We start from the raw sequence: 8204 nt of genomic DNA, 5'->3' as shown, positions 1-8204 counted from the left end.
CAAAATGCCTACTGACATCTTAAACATGACAAAATGCTCTAACAAGAAACTGACGTTGCTTTTTACTTTTTACTCATTGCACTTATTAAAATGAAAAATACACAAAAAGTACTAAAAATATGAAAAATCTAATGCATCACTAGTTTATAATCAGTGATGCATTGTTTACGTGCCTTTAATGGATGCAGCTGACTGAGTTATGTCACACTTTGTGTACTGAAGCTTAATGTAGTCTATATAACTATACAAAAACGTGTCATTTGATTACATATAAGATGTATTCATCAATATATTAAGCTGAGATGTAAATGTAGTAGGAAAAAAAGGCAACGTTTGTATCTGAGATACAGTGGAGTACAAATACTTTGCATGGTGAATTGTATTTAGGTTGACTTAAATAGCTCACTTTGGCAGCACTTGTGACCTCACCATTTCATCTTCTGCTGATGAAATGAGAGTGGACGGATTTAGTTGAACTGAGAGAGAGAGAGAGGGGGGAATGAAGAGAGAAAGGGAGGCGGAGCGATGCTCTTACTACAGTGTGTGTGTGTGCTGAGGAGGCTGTCAGTGAGGATAGTGGTACAAAGGATGCTGAATGCTGAAGCTGTTGGCATTATACCTCTTGTCACAGTGAAGCAGCCTGCTCCTGGCAGAAAAAAAGAACAACACAACATCCGTCTGAACACCTCAGGTAAGTCCTCACACCCTCTTTCATTTATTTTAATAATATGAAGAAAATGACCTTGGAAAGCTTTTAGTTTAGACTTTTTTTTCCCCCCCATTTTTGTTTCTTACTTCTTCCTTGCTTCACCGCTACCTCTGAATTTTGCGTAGTCTCTGGTTTACTTTAAATACTATATGTACTTTATTCAAACAGTCTTAAAAAAAATGAGTGCTAACTTGAAACACTTAAATTTAGATATTATCCTAAAAGCTCAGATTTTTCGTTTAAATAATAAAAGAATGTAAACGCTCTGACACCAGTTTATAAGTTTATAAAATTCTTTATCCATATTAGCATATTTTGGATTCATTTTAATACAGTTATATGACATTACATTAATATAGACATGATAAATATTTCAAAAATATTTCTTTATTTTTTGTATTTTGCATTTGACTAAACAAATTACCTAATGCCTGTACTACAAATTCTTGTTTTTTGCTGGCTGACATTTGACTTGACAATGGTGTAGCTGTGATAAGCTAAAACCAGTCAGTCAGGCGCTGTAATTTGTAAAAGCTTAGTAGACAAGCAGTCAAGTGTGTTTTATCCTCTTTTACACTAACTACTCATGACAAGCCTTTCCAGTCATGGTTTACATTAGAGGATGGAAACCGCTTTAAAAATTTTGCTTTAAGGGCGACACTGTTTTTATCTGTTATTTATTATTTTAGATTAGTGTTGGACAGAGCCAGCATAAATGTTCCACCATTTTTAATGAATTATTATATATGATATATAATATAATAATATATAATTATATTACTATATTTGGTATGTTTTTTAGATGGTAGGGGCTTTCCCTTCATTCTGTACTCCACTTCAGAATTTTCTTTGAGTGATTTCTGAAATGTTAAACATATAAAAACAGATAATGGTCATTTTGATAATGATTATGGTAGACAGGCGCAGCAGTCAATAAAATCACACAGGCACTATAACTCCACACTTCATTGAGTTAATTTACTCTATGTTATCACTATAACCTCTAGATAGTCTCCTATACACTATGGGTGTTAGCTAGCTATATCATGTTAACTTAGCTGAAGTTACCTATTCTACTGTCTTAGCTAGTTGTCTTATCTATTAATATTCTTGATATTTTAATGATAAGCTTGAGAAATCAATCTAGAGTTGATAGAGCCAATAATGTCAGAGCAGTTGAGAACTAGGCTGGTTCTGCCATCTTCTTTATTTGCAGAGGGAATGAACCCACAACTTAGTGTCTAACATGCAGTGACACTGAAGAAGTCAAAACTGAGGACACAGAGATGAAGGGAGAGGAGGAAAATTTATGTAAAATTGTGTAAAATTGATAAGCAATACTATAACTCTTTAATCTTCATTCTATCGTCTCTAACAGTTGGGTTCATTGAGCCCCCTCTTCTTTTCCATGCAGCCTATAATCCCTGCTAAAAATCCCTTTCGGCCCCGAAATCAGGTGCATTGGCTGCAATTTGAACGAGATGGATGCCTGTGGGTTACAGGGTGCTGAGCTCTCAGGTCCTGACTGATGTGGCTAATGTGCTTGAGGAGAAATGGTCAACGCTAGCTCTATACACCCTGACTGCTGAAGTCAGGGGAAAACCATCTTACTGCTTGGCTTTTTTTTCTTGCGTCTGTGTTTTTTGAGACATTTCCATTCGATACCTAATTGTCTTGAAAGCTGCTTTTTGCAGTAAAGCAGTTTGGTGATAAAATAGTTGTCAATATAACGTCAGTTACAGCTATCTTAACCAGCTATACCTGCTTTTTAATGCTTGCGCTTTTAATGCAGTGGAAACATTTTCAGTCACTTGTTTTTTTGTATCTACAAACTTAATGTAAGTCAGTTATTCTAAACTTTGTTTCACTTCTTGGTCTCCACCATCTACTGAGGGATCTGACAGCAGTTTTGTTTCTGTTTTTTGTGAGCAGTATTTTAAGGAATACAACATTTAGAGTGGTACATCACAGGATTTAAGTACATAAAGACGAACAACAAGACAACACAGAGGTGGGGAAGAAAATAGGGGAGGTGTAAATGTGAGTGGGTGTGGTTAATGTGAGGATGCTAATTTCTGTTCAGTCTGGGATGAATGCAGTTAGGAGGGGGAAAAGTTCAAAGTTCAAGTTTGTTTAATTTATATAGCACATTTATTTACAACAGCAACATTGACCAAAATGCTGGACAGAAGTACAAAATAACTTATAACTTATTATTACCAAATAACTCTCATACTGTCTTAAAAAAAAGAAAAAAAGAAATGGAGGTGAATATTATCTTCTGTTAATGATCATCGCATATATATATGTATATACAGTGGTGTGAAAAAGTGTTTGCCTCCTCATAGTGTTTTGCATATTTGTTACACTTATATGTTTCAGATCATCAAACAAATTCTTATTATTAGACAAAGATAACCTGAGTAAACACAAACTGCAGTTTTTAAATGATGATTTCATTGATTAATTGAGAAAGGTTATCCAAGCCTACTGCTCTTGTGTGAAAAAGTTATTGTCCCTCTTGTTAAATCATGAATTAACTGTGATTAACCACATGATTTGGAAAGCTGAGCTCAGTTTCATTAAACACACTCAGGCCTGTCCTGCTGAGTCAAGAAATCACTGAAATAGAACCTGTCTGACAAAGTAAAACAGGCTAAAAGACGTCAAAAAGCAACACTTCATATCACGCTTTAAAGAATACCTGAGAAACAAAGTCACTGACATCTATCAGTCTGAAAAGGGTTACAAAGATGTTTCTAAGGCTTTGGGACTCTATTGAACCACAGCGAGAGTCAATATACGCAAATCTGGAGTCTGGAATAAAACTAACACAGCATTTCAGAAAAGGAACATCATACCAATAGTGAAATATGGTGATGGTAGGGAGATCTGAGGCTCTTTTGCTGCCTCAGGACCTGGAAGACTTGTGGTAAATGGAACTATGGATTCTGCTGTCTACCAAAACATCTTGAAGAAGAATGTCCGGCCATCTGTTCATGACCTTAAGCTGAATGCACTTGGGTTCTGCAGCAGGACAATGATTCAAAACACACCAGCAAGTCCACGTCTGAAAATGAAGAATTTGGAGTGGCTTTTTAAGTCCTGACGGTCCCAACCAGTTATTAGGTTTAGGGTGCAAACAGTTTTTCACATAGGATCATGTAGGTTTGGATTTCTTCCCCCTTCAATAATAAACACTTTTATTTAGAATTTTGTGCATTTTGTGTTTACTAAGATTCTTGAAAAAGTCCTTTTTGACCAGTTTCAGACATTTTTTTAACTTGCATGGTAAATTTCAGTCATGTTTCAGATCACATTACAGCACAGAGACTAGACAACTCTAGAGTCGTCTGGTCTCTGTGTTATTTAATGTTATTATGGACTCATATACAGTGCATATTCTGACACTGGCTCAGAGTATGGGCTGTATAACAATGATGGACTTGCAGTTGTGTTTATTGGTTTTCAGGAACAAGAAGTGACGACATTTGGATGAGAGGGTGGACTTGAGCTAAAACTAACTAGCTTGGTTAGTAAGCAATCCATAAACTGTACACGTGCAACACAGAGACAAAACATGTAATGCTAATAAGTGCACACATTTTTCACAGCAAGCCAAAGTATTAGTCAGATAATTTCATTTAAACTCATTCATTTGATCCAAATGGCAACAACACCCTAAACACAGATGTTAGAGAGTTCAGTGGCACCCATTATTGGACATGAGCACATAGCAACTGCCTTAATCTGTTTGTGTCTGTACACCTGTCAGTCAATGCAGCCACACACCTAAGTTTAAAATTTAGTGCTTTCCAAATAAAGTTAAGATAGATCATAGAGTTAAGCATAAAACTTAAGCATAAAAAACGTTTTTTTGTGAATGTGGCATGTTGTATAAAGGATTTTGAGTGCTCTGGGAGAGTAGAGAAGCGCCATGCAAGAATCAGTCCATTTACCAAAATGGTTTCTTTTACCAGGATGTATACATGCTTTTTATTGCTATTTTAGTTGTGCAGTTTAACATGGGCATGTATGGGGACTGACTTGCTCTTGGAACTGGCATCAAATGCCCATTAGAAGAACTGCAGTTTTTGGCACAAAGGCCCCAGAGGTTGCCTTGTGGGTCAGAGAATAAAGGTGCCTTTGTGGATATCTGGAGATGGTAGTAGTTTGTAATTTAAATATTAAACAATAATACTGACTAACTAAAAATAAAGTTCCACCCTCAGAAGCTTGTATTTCCCAAAATCCAATGCCTTGAGACCGATCGTGGCTCAAGAGTTGGCAGTTCGTCTTGTAATCGGAAGGTTGCCGGTCCGAGCCCCGACTCGGACAGTCTCGGTCGTTGTGTCCTTGGGCAAGACACTTCACCCGTTGCCTACTGGTGGTGGTCAGAGGGCCCGGTGGCGCCAGTGTCTGGCAGCCTCGCCTCTGTCAGTGCATCCCAGGGCAGCTGTGGCTACAATGTAGCTTGCCATCACCAGTGTGTAAATGTGTGTTTGAATGGGTGAATGACTGAATGTAGTGTAAAGCGTTTTGGGGTCCTTAGGGACTAAGTAAAGCGCTATACAAATACAGGCCATTTACCATTTTGAGAGCACAAGTATATGTCAACCTGCCTATGAACACAGAAAGATAAACAAACTAAAAAAATAAAACCCTTGTAGGACTACAGAGATGGTAAATAAAAACAAAACTGTTGAATATTGATAGTACCAGCTGAAATTAATTAAAAGATATGTTTTTGTTATAATTCCAGCCTTTAATGATAAAATAATCGTAAATTAACCCAGCATTAGTAGAGTTCCCTTAGAGTTTGTTGCAGCCTGACTTATGATTTCTACATGTAGACGTTTTATTGCAAACAACGTCTAAGAGATAATGTTATATATAACATTATTTATAGTTTTACTCTAAAACTGATTACAAGAGAAATGCTGCAGCATTAGCTTATGGTGGAGTATCTAAGACATCTTCATTCTCCAACTTAGGACTTCATCTAATAAATATCAAATGCATTCATAGGGCACTAATCTATTGTATGTTTTAGGGTAAAAAATAAACAGCTGCCATATGTTTTGCACCATTCCAGTTAAGTGAGTGAAATCGCCTTTTTGATGATAAATTGGTGTCGTGGTAGGGGTTGTGTCCATTTTGCCCTAATCCATTACAACAATCAATTGAAACTGATGAATTTCAGATTTCCCATTACTTCCAGTGGGGGCTGTTTCCACATGAGCTCATTCACTGGAGCATTTAGCAGTATTGACCATTGAATTGGTTATACTCTTCCTCATTTCTGCAGCTGAGGCATTATTGTTTTCAGTGGGAATTGTCTCAACACAGCAGGAACAGCAGATGTGCTGCACAAATCCACTGTGGCTAGGATTGTTTGATTAGCTGTGTACTGTGAGCACACTTAAATTGTTCACAGACAGGAAGAATAGGTGGGCAGATGTGATTATCTAACAAAAGCACAGCTGTAAACAGAAAACTGATATGACACTTTTATGTGCTGCTGCTGTGTGAATCTGTCCCTTGCATGATCCAAATATTTTTTCAGGAGCCTCAGGGCAAAAATGTCCAACACACAACATGCCACCAGCGATCTGTGCATCAACCAACAACAAACTGTTATTTGGGTTTCTTATTTGGTTAAAAAAACCCCTACATACAGGAGTCCTAGCGTCAATGGATTCCAGAAAGACAGATGCATTGAATTAAATACTTCATAGGCTTTTGCAAGGAAGTGTTCTTTGTTTTGTAATTACTAGAAGACTTCAGAAGACCTCCATATCATTACACCAGAAACAAGCTAACACAAAGATAAGAGGCAAGAAGAGCCTTGGTAGAAAAGTGACTAATTTAGCTACTAAAAATTAGTATTCACCACTAAAAGATGCCATTGAAACTGAAAGGACTTTAGATGTCTTCATACTTTATGGGTACAGTAGTGCACCAAGTTCATTTCTTGTCTGTGAGTTGTTACTGGATGCAGCCACCATTCCTAAGCTAGTCAATAGAACACCTAACCCTGAATGATCATCATATCTTAAAAACCTCTAAATATCATATAATCCAAGGAGAGTATTTTCTCTCCGAGTGCAGGCTTACATCTGGTTCCCAGAGTTTGTAAGAATGAAGGCACAATCTTTAGCCAATGGAACCAGCTCCCATTTTGGGTTCAAGAAACAGATGGCCTCTCTACTAAAATAAAGCTTATAGTGCAGGTGACCCTGAACAATATGCTACTATAAGTTGCTGTGGGCCTTCCTAGACTGAGGGGTGAAACCAGAACGAGATGTTCCTTCCTTTCTTCTCCACCTACCTCTTTTCAGTCCTGATGCATTTATGTATAGCTGCTACTGCATATCATTAACTTTTCTCTCTTGTAATTTGTGTTTTGCTCTTTTCTCTTAATTCTCACTCTTATTTTTTCCTGCTTCTCTTTCTTCTCACAATTCAACTGGGCTGCCTCTCCCTAAGCCTGGTTTTTATCAGAGTTCTCTTTCTGTGAATAATTATTTATATAGGTTTAGAGGTTATTCCTTCCCACTGTTGCTAAGAATAGACTAGAACAGAATATGTGAAGAACAAATAGCATTCTTAGCCTAGACAATAGTATCTCAGTTTTAGTGTAGCACCTCTTCTCTTGTCAGCCAGTCAATCCCTTTGTCATTCAGCTGAATTAGTAAATTCAGCTCTTGAGAAATAGCCAACTTTGAAAAGCTCACTTTGTTCTCTCACTGCAATCTTTTTTGTCTGAAATCACCAGTTTTCGAGATAACGGTAAGATCCAAAAGACAAATCAATTGGATTTAAAATAAACTGCACATTATCTGAAAATTGTTGCAGCAATTCATTTCTATAAATGTTACCTCCTGTTTTTCAAGCATTTCTCTCAAATGCATTGAAAAATTAATCCTTAATTAGTGGGCGTGGGAAAGAAGGGTTGCAACTGATGACCCAAAGAAACACAAATCTTTTCTTTCGGGAGTTTCATTAGAAGATTATGTTCTTCTTTTCTGAGCACTTAATGGATTTCTAAACAATATTGGCTTGAAAATTAAAAGTATTTGGTACTAAAATGTAGTGGAGTAGAAATACAAACTGGCATTAAATAGAAATACTCAGGCAACTCAAAAAAGTATTTTATTACCTTTAACTTTGCCACCCTTTTATCCAACCTCTTTAGCATTAAGGTAAGCAGTGTGGAAATTACCTCTGTCTGCATTCTTTCACACACACACACACACACACACACACACACACACACACACACACACACACACACACACACACACACACACACACACAGAAATGAGAAGCAGATAGCACAGATGAGAAACAGACATGGGAAGTCTGACGTTTGTGTTCTGGTTTGCTCAGTTTAATGGTTTCAGTGCTGCCCCTGGTGTTTACACACAGACAGAATCTGTGATTTCCACTCATTGCTCACCATATGGGCATGTGCTCTTGTTATGGACTTGCC

At 37.2% G+C, this 8204-nt stretch overlaps 1 protein-coding gene across 4 annotated transcripts in view; it reads left to right on the top strand.

The window, feature by feature from the left end:
- Positions 1 to 558: 558 nt before the first annotated feature.
- Positions 559 to 8204, top strand: part of rph3aa (rabphilin 3A homolog (mouse), a) — a 38721-nt gene continuing 31075 nt past the window's right edge. For 3 of the 4 annotated variants that reach the window (XM_005459630.4, XM_013277523.3, XM_013277524.3), the window contains exon 1: positions 559 to 691. The gene's annotated coding sequence lies outside the window, so the exon portion shown is untranslated. Of the gene's footprint in view, positions 692 to 4220; positions 4242 to 8204 lie in introns of those variants that run through there. The other variant, XM_025908920.1, reaches the window with a different exon arrangement.

This window comes from Oreochromis niloticus, linkage group LG7 (genome assembly GCF_001858045.2).
Source record: "Oreochromis niloticus isolate F11D_XX linkage group LG7, O_niloticus_UMD_NMBU, whole genome shotgun sequence".
Lineage (NCBI taxonomy): Eukaryota > Metazoa > Chordata > Actinopteri > Cichliformes > Cichlidae > Oreochromis > Oreochromis niloticus.
This window is presented reverse-complemented; position numbering and strand designations above follow the sequence as displayed.